At 42.2% G+C, this 9,797-nt stretch overlaps 1 long non-coding RNA gene across 3 annotated transcripts in view; it reads left to right on the forward strand.

Moving 5' to 3' along the window:
• Positions 1-9,252, forward strand: part of LOC109897936 (uncharacterized) — an 85,136-nt gene extending 75,884 nt beyond the window's left edge. For 2 of the 3 annotated variants that reach the window (XR_004211178.1, XR_002256291.2), the window contains exons 4-6: positions 1,736-1,827; positions 5,879-5,963; positions 8,862-9,252. This is a non-coding gene — a long non-coding RNA (uncharacterized LOC109897936). The remainder of the gene's footprint in view (positions 1-1,735; positions 1,828-5,878; positions 5,964-8,861) is intronic. The other variant, XR_002256292.2, reaches the window with a different exon arrangement.
• The last annotated feature ends 545 nt before the right edge of the window (positions 9,253-9,797 follow it).

Genomic DNA, 9,797 nt, shown 5'->3' on the forward strand with positions numbered 1-9,797 from the left:
CACACACGTGCTTGTGTGTGATTTAATGAGGGATTTTTTGGGCAAGTTGGCGTTACTCATCAGTGTCATGGTAGTTTTGTTTCAAAAGTGCTGGTGCTGGAGAAAGAGGGATTTCGGCCCGTCAGCAGTGTGTGATGTCAGCATTGCCGAGACAACAAAAGAGAGCTCCAAATCCGTGGAGTTTGCAGCATTATGGGGCCCAGTCTGGGCCGAACATAGCCCCTCTTTTCACTGGGACAAACATTCTAGTGTACAGCTATCTCTGTCACAGAGTGCAGTGCACACACACAACAGGATTTCTGCTTTTCAACCCTGTTTATTCATCATATCCTCCACACTCATTTACTTAGGCTTTATCTATCTAAGGAGAATATCTGGGCGGAATGTTAATGATAAGGAATTTGTTTTTTGATAAAGTTATGGTCAATTAGCTGACACTTCCATAGCATCCAAAGCAATACACAATATCAGTAAAGGCTATGCGTATGTATGAAAAATGTGATATTGTGTGGGTAAATGATATACAAACAGTGATCACGTGGCTCAAACTTTGAAAAGACAATACAAATGTTCATTGTTCATGTTCAGAGCTGTGACATCCTGAAAATGAGCCTTTTGATTCGCCCCCTCCTGTGTTCCAACTGTAACAGAATAAATGTATAATCAAAGTAGACACACACCTCTGTTTATTTAATACTTTGGTTAGGACACTGTAAAGCCACCTGCAGTTCTCCTTGAAAATTAGAATTACATGTTGGCACAAAATCAGCTAGCATGCTGTCTGAACCAGTGGCACTCAAAGAAAATACAATCGCTATGCATTCTGGGAAATCTACATTTAACTAAGGCTATCAAAATTCAGCATATAGTTTCAATCCTTGTTGGTCTCGAGCTAATAGTACTTTAAACAATTCGGTATATCTCTAAACATGTTTGCAATGGAAAGGAATAGTCAACATTGCAATAAGGATTTTCTTCATCCCTGGCAGTATCACTATTACAAAGTTTAACCTTACTTGAACCTGTTTATCTACATTTTTGATAAAGTTCCTCTGAGCGACTCCAAGTTGAGTGAACAGTCTGGGCTTCAGAGACACTGCCAAGCCGAAGAACACAACTGGGTCTGGCTGGCATGAGCCATGGGCTGGCCCTGAAGGCAGGATATTGTAGAGGACAGACAGACCACACGGATCCCCAACAAGTCCTCTTTATGATGGGGAAGAATTATGATGGCGATGCCTCGCAGTGGAGCCTTCAGATCAGTCTGTAGTGGGGTTATAGGAGAAAGATGCCTACAGTAACATACAGTCACACAGCGGCCCCCATTCATTACATGCCCATGTGTATTAAAATACTGGAAGAACGTGAGGCAGCTGCAGAATGTAGTCCAACACAAGGCCACTCTTTCTTTTCTGCTCCCTACTGTCTGTCTTGGTACAGGCCTGTCTGTCTCTGGTACCCTCTGTGTGATTATACAAGCTTGCCCCAAAAAAGTTTCTACAGAGATTTGTTTTCGAGGTTTGGGGGGGGGGGGCAACAATAGTTTCCTTTGGACTAGATAAAGAGGGATTTCATGTTCAAATGGCAACCCTAAAGTGATTAGTTTGTTGTGTACAGCACCACTGCCTGAAAAATATAATTACTCAATCTAGATGCTCCCAGATACACAAAGCATGGTGTTCTAAATACATGTGGGTACACATAGTAAGCCAGACTTTGTGTTTTATTTTGCTAGAGAAAAGGTGAGAGGAACCTGCTGACATCCATATGACCGTATGACCAAGACAAGACCTGTCTGTCCAGGAGACAGAGACCACACCAGGTATGGTAAGTTTGGGACTGAAGAGAATAGACAGCTCTTGAATGTCGTCCATTGCTACACATTGGTACACCTTATTGCTCACAGCTACTATTACCATTACTCTTCCCCTCTGAAAAACAAAGTGTTCTTGGGCCAGTAACCGAAAGGTTGCTTGTTCGAATACCCAAGCCGACAAGGTGAAAAACCTGTCGATGTGCCTTTAAATATATATATATATTGTTAATTTAACCTTAATTTAACCAAGCAAGTCAGTTAAGAACAAATTATTATTTACAATGACTGCCTACCCTTACCAAACCCGGGCGATGCTGGGTCAATTGTGCACCGCCTTATGGGACTCCCAGTCACGGCCAGATGTGATACAGCCTGGGATTGAACCAAGGACTGTAGTGACGCCTCTTGCACTGTGCCTTTAACCGCTGTGCCACTCTGGAGCCTAAGCAAGGGAATTAACCCTAATACTGCTCGGCGCCGTACTACTCTGGCTGACCTTGTAAACAACAGTGTTTGTGACAATAAAACATCCTCCCAAAAATATTCCCATTTCCTTTGAGAAGCCTTGCCATGCTTGTTTTTCCTGATTGGTTGCTTTCTACAATGCCTTGAGAGGGTGGCAGGCCCAACAATCACTATTCCAAATTGTGTGTGGCACAAAGAATATGAACTCAGTCATTGGAAGACTGCCATCGGATGGTCTTTAGAACAGCTGAGTGGAAATGACTCAGAGACTGGAGAAAGACTACTGATCAACTCACACATCTGACCCCAATCCACATCCGTTCCATCATTTTAAGATTACTCTACATTATTTCACTTTTTAGTGTCTTCATCCCTGGTGCCCATTCTTTTCTTGTGCACCAGCCTTGGATTTCCCTCAAGAACAAACCAGTACAACGCATCATGGAACCTCTGAGTTCCTACACCCACCCTGCTCTCTTTGCGTATATAAAGAAAAACATGTACATTCCTGAATGATATTCTGCTGGTGAGGTTTTATAGAGAGACCCTTCCCAGTTCTTAGTTCTTTAATGTCACCAGGTATTGTGGAAGCGTTCCCTCACCCCTACTACTGTCACACACTAGTCTGACGTGTCGAAAGAAAGACGCATCGGCCCTTGTGGAATGTGGAATGTGGCATGTCCCTGTGAACTATTTCCTGCTTTGTCGTAAGAGTTGTGTGCGGTGGAAACACAAAGTTTCCTTTTTTCACAGCTCCTCTGTGGCGCAGTGTCGGTCCTCTGCTGCAGATAGCCTCTGCTCAGGAACAATGCCATTCTTTGAGTTTAAGGCCCTTAAAAGATGCCTATGTCAAGTCAGCAACCCAATGTTGCTGTGTGTCACCAAGCACATTAACTGTGAAGCACTTGCCTTCTCCAGTCATTCAGTATGATGGGGCAGCAGGGGCAGAGTGGTTCCAATACTGGGTGATTTACAATAAAGCACAGTGGAATTTCACCCTATCTGAAATGGAAATAATGAATATCTTATTAGGATGGTTATTTCAGAACAAGTCACAATTTTAATATAAATTATTCTAATTTCAAAACCTTGGTCACAAAGAGTAAGACTCCATTTAGACCCAATCTAAAATTAATGAAAGCATCTTAAGGGATAGAGTGGAATTGGGAGGGTACTGGAGATACTCATGGTTATACTGTACTTTCATTGGCAAAACATTGTCTATTTATGTTAGTTAAGGACACTAGCTGGAGACGTATAACCCTTGGGAACCTTCATGTCTTGACATTGTCATGACAGCCTACTAGATTGTTATGAGGGTATGAAGATGGCTTTAGGAAGGCGGTTTCCAGAGCAGGATTTGTTACTTTGGCTAGTTTCCATTGTTAAATATGTAGGTAATACAATTGAATATTTGAGTTTCATATTTGCTTTGCTTAATGGTTGTTGAAATCCAAACAGAGTGAAGTCCCACTGGGATGCTTGGTTTTATTGACCAAACTCAGGACGGGTTAGTCTAGACTCATTATGCTCACACACATGGCGCTTTGTCCACTTGTCATGTTTAAAGAGAAATTTTTCTCTGCTCACACATCCCATTGTCTTTAAATTATTCTTTCAATAATACATGTACTTTGGATTGTACTATATTATTGAAAAAGGACTGACCCTTCAACTAATTTCTAATACTGTAACCTGCAGTCCTTGTAGGGCGGCGGGTAACCTAGTGGTTAAGAGCGTTGGGATGGTAAAAGGTTGCTGGTTCGAATCCCTGAGCCGACTAGGTGGAAAATATGTCGCTGTGCCCTTGAACAAGGCACTTAACCCTAATTGCTCCAGTACGTTGCTCTGGATAAGAGTGTCTGCTAAATTACTAAAATGTTTAAGGACAAATCATATAGATGAAAACTGTGATGTGTAGGAATTGTCAATTTTGTTGTGCAGGAATGCAATGATCTGGGATCTTTGTTGACATCAAAACGAAGTTGTTAGTTGTTCTGTGTACCTTGATACTTAGTATGGGACCACATCTGCCTGTCCCAGGGCAGCCATCACTCAGGTCAGAGAGGAGAAGCAGGACTTCTAAGGGGAGAGTGTGGTGTAGGAGAGACCAACTCCATCTGTCGAGATTCTGTTCCAGCCGTGCGCCTGGCCGCACTGACGGGATTTGAGCCCACATGTTTGGGGTTGGGGTTGCCGGGGACAGAGCAGAGGGGGTAGAGGGGCACTCTGGCTTCCTCCCACAGCAACCAGCATGGTGCTACTGAAGGCAGCTGGCTGGAGGAGTGGCCCGGGCTCCAGGCCTTTGTTGCTGGGGAGATGAGAGGATGGAGGAGTGGGGGAATACTGGGAACCTGCAGGGAGGAAGCACTAATACTCCTCCTCTTCTAACAACAGCAGGGTGGAAAAGTCTATCCTCTGCTGTTATATGATGTACTCTATCTTGCAGTGAGACTGGTTCCTCCTCTCTTACTTTACTTTTTTTTCTGCTGTTGTATGGACACAAAACACCTACATTAGTGCTGAGCAATTTTTTTGTTGTTGTGGTTATTAAATAACTAATCGACCGACGTCTGTTCAATTTCTTGAATTCCATTTTGTTAGGTTTTTTTTGTGAGCCCAACTCGCCTTTTAAATAATATCATTCATTTTAGAATTAAAGTCAAGAACTATGTGGGACACTGGGCTGAAGGGAGTTGTAGTTTTCATTAAGCAAATATTCAACCTAGTTCAGCACAAAACGTGGTAATTAGCTACAATGACCATAAACCATTGAGCCTGACGGATACACTTTTACGCCTGCTATGGGTTAGATACACACAGACCGCATGAGAGAAGAATGTACACAACACAACGATGAGAAAGATAGAGATTGACAGTTCATGAAAGTATGCCTGATATACTTTGAAGAACTAGTCAAATGATTTTGTCAGACAGCTCTGCAGCATACAGTACTTAGGCAGGCTAGCCTAGCTAAATAGAATGACAAAAGACAGTACAGGATGGGTAGCACAGAGATAACATTAGATGGCCTGGCTGGCTGGCTGCTACTGCTTGAGCAGAGATGAGATGATGACTTTAAGGAATACAACATAACAAAGTCATACAATAAAAACAAATAAAATATAAGTTATTTACACAACTGAAATATTTTATTCTTTCATAGTAATTTCCTATTTTCTTTTGATGTCTACCCTACCTGACAGAGACAATGTCGTATTTTAAATATTTTGGCAATTGAATGTTCACTATTTTGGACTTTGAAATGTCCATTAAAAAGCACTAAAATCAATTGAATGTCATTATTTCATAATACATTTCACGTTTAAAAAAATTATTGAACCCAAAATGGAAACCGTGATTATTTTAAATAATTGAACCGAAAACGAACCGACCTCAAAAAGCAACAATAATAATAAATAAAGCAGTAATCACTCAGCACTAAACCCACATATCCAAGACTGTTTGTTACGCATTATAATTCTTAAGGTTTATAATGTGCAGACGAGATGAGTTTCATCTAAAGTCTGACATTTTTTTTTTTTAAATGGCAATGACATCTCTAGTTCTGATTTTCTCCTGTTTTTTCCCCCCTAGTTTTACCTACCATGGTTGTGATAATTGGATTTTCTGGACACCTGTATGAGTGCAGTATATCCAGCGGATTATAACCAGGGAGAGGGTGAGTCAACTCTAATTATTGTCATGTCAAGCAATACAAATGGCCAGCCATCACCCAACCCCTTCTCTCTAGCATGGTAGCCTAGTTACTGCTGTTCCTCACATCCACTTCATATCTACAGAACTAGTTTACTGTCTCAGAACACCAAAGCTAAGGAAAGGTAGGCTAGAGGAGGCCTTCAAGGGTGGAGTTTCTCTCTGTTTCACACGAGCTGAAGTTGCCACAGTTTCATCAGAAAAAAGTTGTTTCTACGCTATACAAACCATAAGCATAAAAAACTCACTCTAGTCTCCTAACAAACAACTCTAAACATAGATAAGAACATGTTTTTCTGGGAAATAAGTAGAGAACATACTGTGTCCTACTTCCGCCCACTCTGTGCTGGGCCAAAGCAGGAGTAGATAGTGAGGTGGGATGTGGGGACAGGAGAGGAGAATGGGAGTGGTGGGGTGTACTCTGCTCACGGTCCCACAGTTAATCCCGAGGAGGGAGCTGTGACTGAGACTGAGCGGGGATGAGGGATGAACAGATAGGACTTGTCCACAGACAGTCAAAGGGAGAGCTGTAGCTCTTTAACCATGGGAGGGGAGCAGGACAGGGACGGATAGACTCACAAGATGTCCAGACGGGCCGGGCCAGGTCATTTATAAGGCCTTGCTTTCTCTCCAGGGTAGGCTGCCCGGCCGGCCAGGCCCAGCCAGCAGGAACTTCCCATGGCCACCTCCGCTCTGCTCCGAGGGACTGAGAATACGTAATGAGTTGCAGGGCTCCACATTTACCACGGCTGATCAGCTGAGAACAATGAACTCGCGGGCACACAATAGTGACTAGAGAGCCTCAAGGCATTGTCTCTGTATTTTTAGAAGGGGGAGAAAACGAGAGAGCCAGAGAAAGAGGAGAATGGAGGGGAGAAAAGTGAACAAGACTGTAGTTTTGTAATGCTTTGTTCTATTTGTTTGGGGGGAAAGAAGCAATACTTTGTTTGTATACTTATTGTTACTATTGTCAATACTTTGGCATCCATGTGGCCATTTATGTCCATAGGCAGCACATGCCTTTGGTTTATGTTAAATAGGTTGGGGATAATGCTGAGGCTTTGGGTTTAGTGTTGAAGCACTTCAACTGCATCTAATGTCATGATATTTATCATGTTTTTATAGCGTTCTTCAAATGGTAAAAACGTATTTGCACTATTAGTGATTTCCTCTTGTAATTTTAGCCTAGCTATTTGCCTGCTGTGTGCAGTGAGACCTACCTACCTCCCCTTACAGAGGAATAGTGAATGAGGGTTGCTCTGGCAGCTAGTGACATTGTCATTTAAAGCCAGCCTACAGCCACCGATTACCATCTACATATTTATGGAGACTATGAGCATTATATGATACCATTTAAATTAACAACCCCTTTTTCACTGACTGAATACTTTGTAATCTTGACTATGCAATTAGTTTAGAATGGCTAAGAAATCAACTTCATTAGCATTTTTTGTACTGAAGGTACTGGCTTGGGCCAAATGTTCGTTCTAGGGTGGAAAGCATATCTCTTTGGAAAAGCTGTCCTAAATTAGTTTCTGTATCAGTTAAAGACTATTTCCTCTCTGCCTTAAACTTGGGCATGATAGAAGAACCCCTGGAATATTTATGGGGGGAAAAATAAATCCACAAAGACAATTTTGCCCTTTGGTTACATGTTCTGCCTTCCCTTCTTGTGTTTTTCCAATTACTTAATGCTATTTAAATATAGCAGAGCCGACATATGCAGTTCACTGTAGTGGGGGAATGAAATAAGTCACGCTTTAATTGTATTGCATCAATTAAAATAGAAGCCCATCACAGTAAGCTAGCTGTAATAAAATGATAAAATGGACAATTAGGAAAAATCAAGTCCCTTAATTTTCTAAACACACTCTAGAGAGTGTCTTTAAGCCAGCCAGATTTGACTATATGTTGAGCAGTATTCCCCTCAGTGAGGACCGCTGAAGTGCTGTGAATTACAGTTGAACTATGTTGTACTGTAACATATAGTACTACAAACTGTAGTGCCACTTCATATTATTCATCCAATTCTCTGCTTGGCAAGCTTTTATATACATTTTATTTAGGCCAACTCATATATTGACTGGGAGAATAAGCCATGCAGTAGAATATGTGTGTTAAAGTCAGCCTTTGCAGACGGGCCTGGATTGTAGACACAACCAGAGTCTGTAAATCAGTCATTTCCTCGTCTTTGCAGGAAGGATTTGGCTGGTTGGTGTTTGTGGTCCCAGGTCGACCGGTCGGGCAAAGAGATAACACCAATACCGTTTGCCTGCCAGGAGTACTTGCGAACCGAGTGCAAACCGATTTTACATGTAGAATCACTCGAAAATGTTGGCAATCATAAGTCAACAGCACACTGAACGATCGGCAGACGAACGTGAGATCCACATTCGGTGCGAAAGAGGCTCTCAGATTCCCAATCAGTGTTTGCCTTGGGAGACGAGTGATTACTCACACACCTAGGAGCCCCGGCCTCTTTCTGCCCCCCTGGGCTCCACCCACCTCAACCCGCCCTGCCCCGTGCCATGCATGATCTGTGGGTGTGGTGTGGTGTGTGACGATACGCCGTCTGCTGGTGGGCCAAACCCACTGCTTGCTCTCCCTGTCAACCAATCAATATTTTTTAAGGAACACATTTCATACAAAGCAAGGGCTTTACAAAAATCATTAAAAGTACATCTGAAAGGCATTATGGTAACCATAAAAATAAACATAAAGTTACACAGAGTAAAATATAAGGACAGGCAATTAATCCCTTTTATCCAGCTAAATGAGTATTGTATATTGCTATTACTTGGAAGGCAGCAAGAACTCAACCAGGAAATGGTGTTGTATAACTGTATTTTGTATTTCTTTCCAGGTGTCCTTCTGATGTTCTTGATGCACATCCAAGGGTACTCGTCCGTTGATGGGTGATGGAGATGAGGTTCCTTCTGCTATAACCCTGGCCTCCAAGAACAGCTTCAAAGACAGGACCTAAGGAGAGATCAGTCACGCAAAACACATCTACACACCACTGCTTCTGCTGCAAATGTGAGGGCATGATCTGTCTCTGTGAAGACAAAACAATATGCACCTTGTGAAATTCTCAGAACATGGTTAATTTTGAAACTGTTACAACTGAAACGACAAAACGTTTTACCAATAGAGGTTATGCTGCTTATGATATGAACTGTATCGTCCATTGATATATTGGATTTCATGATGTTACATGTCTTCAATCTGTGATCATATTAAATCAATGAAATCATGGTGTGCTGTGTCTTCGGTAGAAACACACTGAGTTTTCAAAACATGAATAATATTGAGCTGCACCCTTTTGCACTGAGAACACCCTTAGTTCGTTGGGGCATTGGACTCTACAAGGTGTCAAAAGCATTTCACAAGCATGGCCAATGTTGACTATAATGCTTCCCACAGTTCTGTCATGTTGGCTGTATGTCCTTTGGGTGGTGGACCATTCTTGCTACACACAGGAAACTGTTGAGTGTGAAAAACCCAGCAGCGTTGCAGTTCTTGACACAAACCGGTGTGCCTGGCACCTACTACCATACCCCCTGTTTTAAGGCACTCCAATCTTTTGTCTTGCCCATTCACCCTCTGAATGGCACACATACCTAATCCATGTCTCAGTTGTCTCAAGGCTTAAAACTCCTTTAGCCGGTCTCCTCCCCTTCATCTACAGAGATTGAAGTGGATTTAACAAGTGACATCAATAAGGGATCATAGCTTTCACCCGGATTCACCTGGTAAGTCTATGTCATTGAAAGAGCAGGTATTCATAATGTTTTGTACA

Source organism: Oncorhynchus kisutch, linkage group LG10, assembly GCF_002021735.2.
Source record: "Oncorhynchus kisutch isolate 150728-3 linkage group LG10, Okis_V2, whole genome shotgun sequence".
Lineage (NCBI taxonomy): Eukaryota > Metazoa > Chordata > Actinopteri > Salmoniformes > Salmonidae > Oncorhynchus > Oncorhynchus kisutch.